This window comes from Alosa pseudoharengus, unplaced genomic scaffold, assembly GCF_046254945.1.
Source record: "Alosa pseudoharengus isolate Yale_2024_CS ecotype anadromous, Long Island Sound unplaced genomic scaffold, YU_APseudo_1.1 YU_APseudo_1.1_scf_14, whole genome shotgun sequence".
NCBI classification, from domain to species: domain Eukaryota; kingdom Metazoa; phylum Chordata; class Actinopteri; order Clupeiformes; family Clupeidae; genus Alosa; species Alosa pseudoharengus.
This window is the reverse complement of record NW_027468609.1, coordinates 37,642,284-37,650,479: the sequence shown is the minus strand read 5'-3', so window position 1 is coordinate 37,650,479 and position 8,196 is coordinate 37,642,284.

Here is an 8,196-nt window from a genome sequence, read left to right as displayed (position 1 = left end):
ATACCTCTCGTCACAGACGTGTCAAGAGTTTATCGAAGTGATGGGAGAGCAGGTCCTTGCTGAAATAATCAGTCAGATAAAAATGGCTAAGTATTTTTCCATCAGTGTAGATTCTACTCCTGACGTTACACACACAGACCAGCTTACATTCATCATACGATATGTGTCAACGAATGGGCGCATCACAAATCGTTTTGTGAAATTTTTGCCAATTCAGAGTCATACGGGAGAGTCACTTTTCCAGGCTGTTCTTGGTGTATTGCATGATATGCAGCTTGATATTAATAACTGTCGAGGCCAGTGTTATGACAATGCTGCAAACATGTCCGGTACTTACAGTGGCCTGCAAGCACGAATCAGACAAATTAACCCCTTGGTTGAATGGGTACCGTGCGCTGCGCACACTCTCAATTTAGTCGGGATCAACAGTGTCAACTGCTGCTTTGAAACTGATGAATTTTTCAGTTTTGTGCAAACGCTTTTTAATTTTGCTTCCAAATCCACATCTCGCTGGCAGACGATTACAGCTGGGTTGGAGCCTAATGAAAACCAAAGGATAGAGACTCTTAAAAGTCTCTCTGATACAAGATGGTCAGCACACGCACTAGCAACGAAAGCGCTTCACCAAAACTATGCAAACATTCAGGCGTCGCTATTAGAATTGAGTGTTGACCCCAAGCAAAATGTTACGACACAACGTGAAGCTACAACACTTAGCTCAAAGATGGATCAATTAGAAAACGCTTTGCTGTGTAACCTATGGAACAACATATTGCAACGTTTTCACAGAACTAGTGCTGTTCTGCAGGCAGTGGAACTGGATTTATGCAATGCTATCAACTTGGTCAGCTCATTGAGGGGTTATGTGGCCAGCCTTAGGGATGATTTTGGCAAATTTGAGAGTAGTGCAAAAAACATGTCTCCAACTGTCTCTCAAAATTACAAAGCAGACACACAGAGACAGAAAAAAAGAACAACACGAGCAGACGAATCAACAGAACCAGACTATGAGCGATCAGGGCGAGACACATTTAGAGCAACAGTGTTTATTGCTATAATTGATCGGCTCGTTGCAGAACTGGATCACTCCTACAACAACATTCAGCAAACCTTTGGGTTTTTGAACAATATGGCATCCATGCCGTTGCAAGATCTTCGTAGCGAAGCTGCACATTTCCAGGAAAAATATGCGGGTGATCTTGAGGCAGATTTTGTGGAAGAACTTGTGCAATTCAGAGAGTTTGTTAAGGAAATCCATGATGACCAGGATACCTCTGCAAGGTCTCTCCTGCAGGTGTTGAGAGGAAGGAAACTGCAGTCAGTGTTTCCAAATGTTGACATTGCGCTGCGACTCTTTTTGACGCTTCCAGTTACCAATGCCAGCGGAGAGCGCTCTTTTTCGAAACTGGGACTGGTTAAGAATAAGCTCAGATCCACTACAGGCCAAACCAGGTTGAATCACCTAACTATGATGTCCCTTGAGAGTGATGTCCTGCGGCAATTGGATTTTTCAAGTGTTATCAATGACTTCTCTGTCAGAAAAGCCAGAAAGAAGGACTTCTGAATGAATCTAACAGTGTTTATGATTGTTGTTGCATTATTGCATTGATGTTTATTATGATCTACTGCTGTATCAAATGACATTTGTTTTATTATGGACACAAGGTTATATGTTGGTTTAATTTAATTAGATTTAATTTGATTTTGTGGAGTAGTTCAGTTGCCTCTGTGCAAGCATGGGGTGTTCATACCTGCTAGCACCTGTCTAATTTGTGGCCTCTTTTGTATGTAGTTGTTGCTCCACACACACACGCCTGATGCCTCCACACACCCGCTCCACACACACACACACACACACGCTCCACAAATACACACGCCTGATGCCTATCGAGCCCCTCACTCCAGCATTCTGTTATTCCCTGTTTTCCCTCTCCTCCCCCCTCCTCTCCTCCCCCCTCCTCCTCTCCTCTCCTCCCCTCCCCTCTCCTCTTCTCCCTCCTCTCCTCTCCTCCCCTCTCCTGTCCTCTCCTCTCCTCCCCTCTCCTCCCCTCCTGTCCTCTCCTCTCTCCCCACTCTATTTACATCTGAATGCTTAAGACTCAGGTAGTAGCCCCGTTTTCCATATACATTTAATTTGATTTGGTGGAGTAGTTCAGTTGCCTCTGTGCAAGCATGGGGTGTTCATACTTGCTAGCACCTGTCTAATTTGTGGCCTCTTTTGTATGTAGTTGTTGCTGTTGTGTTGTGCAAGTAAATGAGTATTCTGGTTGGTTCAATTGCTGCTGTGTATTTTTATATGGAATTGTTGCGAAGTCAGTGGGGTGTGGTAGTGGTGGTGTGTATGGGGGTTGGGCGTTGGGGGGGCCCACAATAACTGTATAGCCTAGGGGCCCCTAGCCACCTTAATCCGGCCCTGATCATCCCAACTGTAAAGATCCGAAGCTTCCCTAACCAGAAGCCATGGGTGGATAGAGAAGTGAGAACGGCATTAAAGACACACACCATGACTTGGGCTTATTTCAGGGGATATGACGGATTACAAAGCAGCATCTTATAGTTTACGTAGAGCTATTAAAGATGCTAAGCGGCGCTATAGAGACAGAGTTGAAGCTGATTTCTTGGAGGGTGATCCAGCACGAGTGTGGAAAGGACTCCGAACCATCACTGGCTTTGAAAGAAAGTCTCCTCCTATGATGAATGTGAATAAAGCCCTCCCTGATGAACTTAATGCTTTTTATGCTCGCTTTGACATGAAAAACACAAACTATCTTGCACTAGCTGCAGCATGTGAAGCAAATGAGGATCCACCTTTCTGTGTCTCTGAGGTCGATGTGAGCAATGCCTTTAGGAGGGTTAATTGTAGAAAAGCTACTGGACCGGATGGAATTTCTAACAGGGTTTTGAAATCCTGCGCTGCTCAGTTAGCTCCTGTGTTCACTTATATCTTTAACACATCATTGGCTCAAGAGACAGTTCCTACTTGCCTCAAGCAGTCTGTTATTGTTCCAGTACCGAAAAAAGTCCATCATGTCTGAATGACTACCGCCCAGTAGCCCTGACGTCTACAGTGATGAAGTTTTTTGAGAAGCTTGTGAAAAACATTATCTGCTCATCCCTCCCTGCCTCCTTCGACCCCCTCCAATTTGCTTACAGAGCCAACAGGTCTACAGAGGATGCCATCTCAAACCTCTTGCACACCACCTTAACTCACCTGGAGGAGGGGAATGGGAATTATGTGAGGATGCTGTTCATTGACTTTAGTTCAGCATTCAACACGATAGTACCTCTCACCTTGGTCACAAAGATGAAGGCCTTAGGACTGAACACCACCCTGTGTCACTGGATATTTGACTTCCTCACCAACCGTTCACAAGTGGTTAGAGTGGGGGGTCTGACATCTGACTCAACCCAAGGCTGTGTTTTGAGTCCACTGCTGTACAACATCTACACACATGACTGCAAAGCCAACAGTAGTCATACCTCCATCATCAAGTTTGCAGATGACACAGTGATCTTGGGCCTGATTAGTAACAACAATGAACAGCTCTACTTGGATCAGGTTGATGAGGTGGCACAGTGGTGTCAATCTAACAGCTTGACACTGAATATCAATAAAACCAAGGAAATGGTAGTGGATTACAGAAGGCAGCAGCAGAACTACAGTTACACCCCACTAATGATCAGCGGGCAACCTGTAGAGTCACAAGTTTTAAATACCTTGGTCTCCACATTACTGAAGACTTAACATGGACTGTTAACACTCAATATGTTCTGAAGAAGTCCAGACAGCGACTCTACTTCCTTCGTCAGCTAAGGAAATTCAAAGTTTCTACATCCATCATGAAGGCCTTCTACACTTCAGCGGTTGAGAGTGTTCTAACTGGTAGCATCATCACCTGGTATGGGAACTCCACAGTTAGAGATTGTAGTACTCTGCAGAGAGTAGTGCGCTCAGCTGAACGTACTATAACAGCGGTTCCCAAACTTTTCCCCCGCGTACCACCGGCTACATTCCGACTCGGCTCGCGTACCCCCACCATCCGACACATAAACACATAAAAACGTAATGCATTCTATATCCCCCCCGCGTTGACAATATTTGTCCGTTTCCCGGTTTTAGGTGTGTGCATTTGGTCAGTTAAAAAGTTATGAAAAGTAGCCTGCATAGTAGCCTAACTACATCCACATACAATATCTTATAATAGGCCTACAACAACGCCTGACAAGGATGTATTCATTTGGACATTAGGCTATACAGACTAGAAAGGCTAAACTTAGGCTACCTTTAGTTTGTTAAATGTAAAGCCTAGCTTAATGTTACCTTTCTTGCCCATCTGAAATAACTCCTAGCTTTGCTCCTTCCCTCCTTTCTGTTTTTGTTTTTTTCAAAAACCTGTTATATCCGCAAAACTTTCCCACCACGGACCACGGACCATCCAACGCATTCAAAAGTAACGCATTCTATTAGCTATTCCAGGCGTCATGTTTAATAAGCTGCCCTTTTTTTGATGAACACATACAGAGTTTATAAATGATATCCTTTAATTTCATGTTTCCATATCATTATGACCTGATTCGAAATTATGTATTTATTCATGAATTACAAAAGATTTCAAATTTTCATTTTACACCTGTCCGCCATAGACCTTTTCATCTCGCGTACCCCCTAGAAGCAGCTCGCGTACCACCGTGGGTACGCGTACCACAGTTTGGGAATCCCTGTACTATAAGATATCTATTCCAGAAGAGTACTCCTAAGAGCCCAAAAGATTCTGAAGGACTCTTCTCATCCTAACAATGGATTATTCCTACCGCTGAAATCAAGAAGACGCCTATGTAGTCACAAAGCCAGAACTGAGAGACTCAGGAGAAGTTTTTATCCCCAGGCCATCCGAATTCTGAACTCACACTATACTGACTTTGCACACATTCACTCCTCAGCACTCTCAAACATTTCCCAACTCTGAACTCACACTATACTGACTTTGCACTCATTCACTCCTCAGCACTCATGACCACCCCCCCCCCCCCCACACACACACACACACCTACAAGACTTAGCACTTTTACATCCCTCTCCCTATGCTACAGACCTTTTATTTATTGTCTTATTTCATCACACGTCAAAACACACACACACACACACACACATATCTGACTTTCTCCAACTTTTGCACATCTCCATAGAACTTTGTATTTATTATTTTTGATTTCTCCTCCATCTACCCATGTCCTTGATTGCCTAGCCTTTCTTGCCCCTGTTGCTCTTAGGTGCTCCTTGTTGGTGCCCCCCCCATCCCAATCCTCCCCCACCTTTCTTATGCAGCCCTTGCCACTTAATCTACTAACCCCCCCCCCCCCATAAATGCACAAATAGGCTGACACCAGACATAATTTCACTACATTTCTTACTTCCAGTAACTATATGCATGTGACAATAAACTTCCTTGTAACCTTGTAACCTTGTAAGTTGTACCAGGGTATAGGGGCAAAGACATCAGCATAGCTTTTAAAAGAGCTGAGACCAATGGGAAGCTCCTTGGTGTTACAAAGCATTTGCAAGAATTGATTTTGCTGTGCGGCTGAGGCTTTTGGAATGGGTCTTCTTTTTTTAACATTTCTTTTTTTTTGACTTGCTCACTGTAGAATTCAATGTCCTTAATCATTGCAGGCTCAATTGTTTTGGTTGAGACACCATTCCAGGCACAGGCAACACTGGTACATGCAACTTTGTTGTATCCCAGGCGGACACAGGCTTCCAACAAAGTACTGCCCCAACATGTGAGCAGGTTTCTCCAAGTCTGAAAAAGCAATCATAATTAGGTTTATTGATCAAATACATTCGCCCTTAGGCTTTTTACCTCTACTAAGACCCCAAACTGCTCTTTCTCTATCACTCTTCCTCTATCACTCACCCTGCCATGCAGTCACAATGGGCGGCAAGGATATTCCCGTCACTTCTGACAGCAACCCAGGTGTTGTGACACTTTTCAGTAACTTTATAAGATGGCTTGACTTGGGTCTTAAAGATGGTGCAATCTGATTCATCAGGTTTATTATGATAGATTGTCTGCACCCATCCATCAGTGAAAAATATGTGTGCCTCAAGAGATCTAAAATTCTTCATTCTGCTTGCTGTGTAAATTCCTGTAATGTCAAAATAAAACATTTGAGCAAATATAGTAGCCTAGGCTAAGCCTGGTAAGTTTGTTATGCTTGCTGCACCTTAATCCAGGTGGGTTAGGCTACAGCTTTGCTGCAAAATAAATATTAGCCTAGTTATTAAATCTTTATGAAATTATAATATCGTTTATTAGTCTTCAAAAGACAAACAACTAACGTTACACCAAAAATGAATCAGACCAAAGAAAACAGAAATCTAAAACACTTAATGGCTATGACAGAAATGATCACATCTTGGAATTATCTAACTAACATACTTTACATCTAAGCCTGTGAGTCAACTACACTACATTAAAAATACAGGAAAACAATTTATTACCTGGAGACTCGATGAGATACGAGTAAATGTCCGGGTATGACACTTCTGGCCACTGAGTGGGGTTGTCTTCGTACTCGGGAGACTGGAGTTAATGAGAGGGGTTGTTTGAGATGTGCCGGTCTAACGTATTGACCGTTCGCAAAAGCCACGCCCCCTAGTTATTGTTACTACGCCCGTCAAACTCAGAACGAGTTGTCTGGAAATTCAATGGTACAGTAGCTGTTAAGACTCTGTAAAAGTTACAGCACAAGAGGCTCTTTTAGAGAGCCACAGACCCAAATATATATTTACAATAATTTACAGATTGCAGTATGACATGGAGACACATGTATACAAACTCATATCTAGCTTTTTTGGGTGACAAACTCAAAAATCTTACTGTGCTAGATAGACTTGCATGCATATCACAAGGACACTGGGCCATGTCATGTAAGGAACATGGTGCTGCCAAAAAATGGAAACATAGCCTACATTGCAGAGCCACTTCAACTTTATTATTATATGGTGAATAAATGTTACACTACTGTGCACAGCCCACTGATCTATAACAGCCCCATGCTTCTCTGACGTGACGAAGCTAGCACGTTATTAGCAGTGGTTAGCCAACTATGCTAACGTTAGTTATCTACAAGTCTCCTCTAAGTGACACTCCTTTTATATACAATGCTGGCAATGCTGAAAACAACTAGATGTACCGCAGAGCGGTACAAAATATGACCGCCGCCCAGTCCAGCACATTTTTTCCACAAAAATAAATCACGCTGAAAGGCCTATATGATTCTAACGGTCTCACTAAATTGCATTATCCACACTCAATTCTCACTGGTATCTGCTAGACAACAAGTACCCAAACATGATTAGTTCATAGATTTCACATGTAAAATTCATTTTATACAACCCCACCCCCATCTTGCCCGTTCATAATTCTGAGAAATTCTTGAATTGTGTGCATGTGTGTGGGTACACATTTATGTTTATGTGTGTGGGTGTGTGTGTGTGTGTGTGTGCGTGCTTGTGTGTTTGCCTGCGTATGTGTGTTTGTGCATGTGCATGCATGCGTACATATGTCTACTGTGTGAGTATGTGTCATACGTATGATTACTGTGAGTGTATGTGTGTGCGTGTGTATCTGTTTATGCACATGTGTGCACATGGAATGGGTTAACATGACCCCTGGAGGCAAACATCCGTAAAAAATTGGTCATCCTATGCCCTACGGTTCTCAAGATATTCACAGAAAACTGTGTCTGCCCTACCCTCCTTTCAGGGGGTCCAGTACAGCGGGGGGGCTACAGATCAAAACGAAAAACGATGGTTCCATGCTTTCCATGTGGGGTTACATGCCCACCAAGTTTCATGTACCCCGGTCTTTCAGTGTCCCGGGAATTCTTGTTGGTGTACAGTCACTAAATGTACACATAAATTATTTTATTGTAAGGCCCCCCATGAACGAAAGTTCACAAAACTTGGCATGCATTCAGAGGGTGTCATAATGATCCTACACTTTCAATTTCGTGCAGTTTTGACCATGTCAGCCAGAGATATTGCGATGAAAACACCTAATTTTTTGCTTTTTAATTTTTAACTAGGTGGCGCTATACATGAAATAAGTGGTAATGGGATGGTGGGTTGACATGCCCCCTTAAGACCAACATACAAAAAAAGGTGGACCTCCCTACGGTTCTCGAGATATT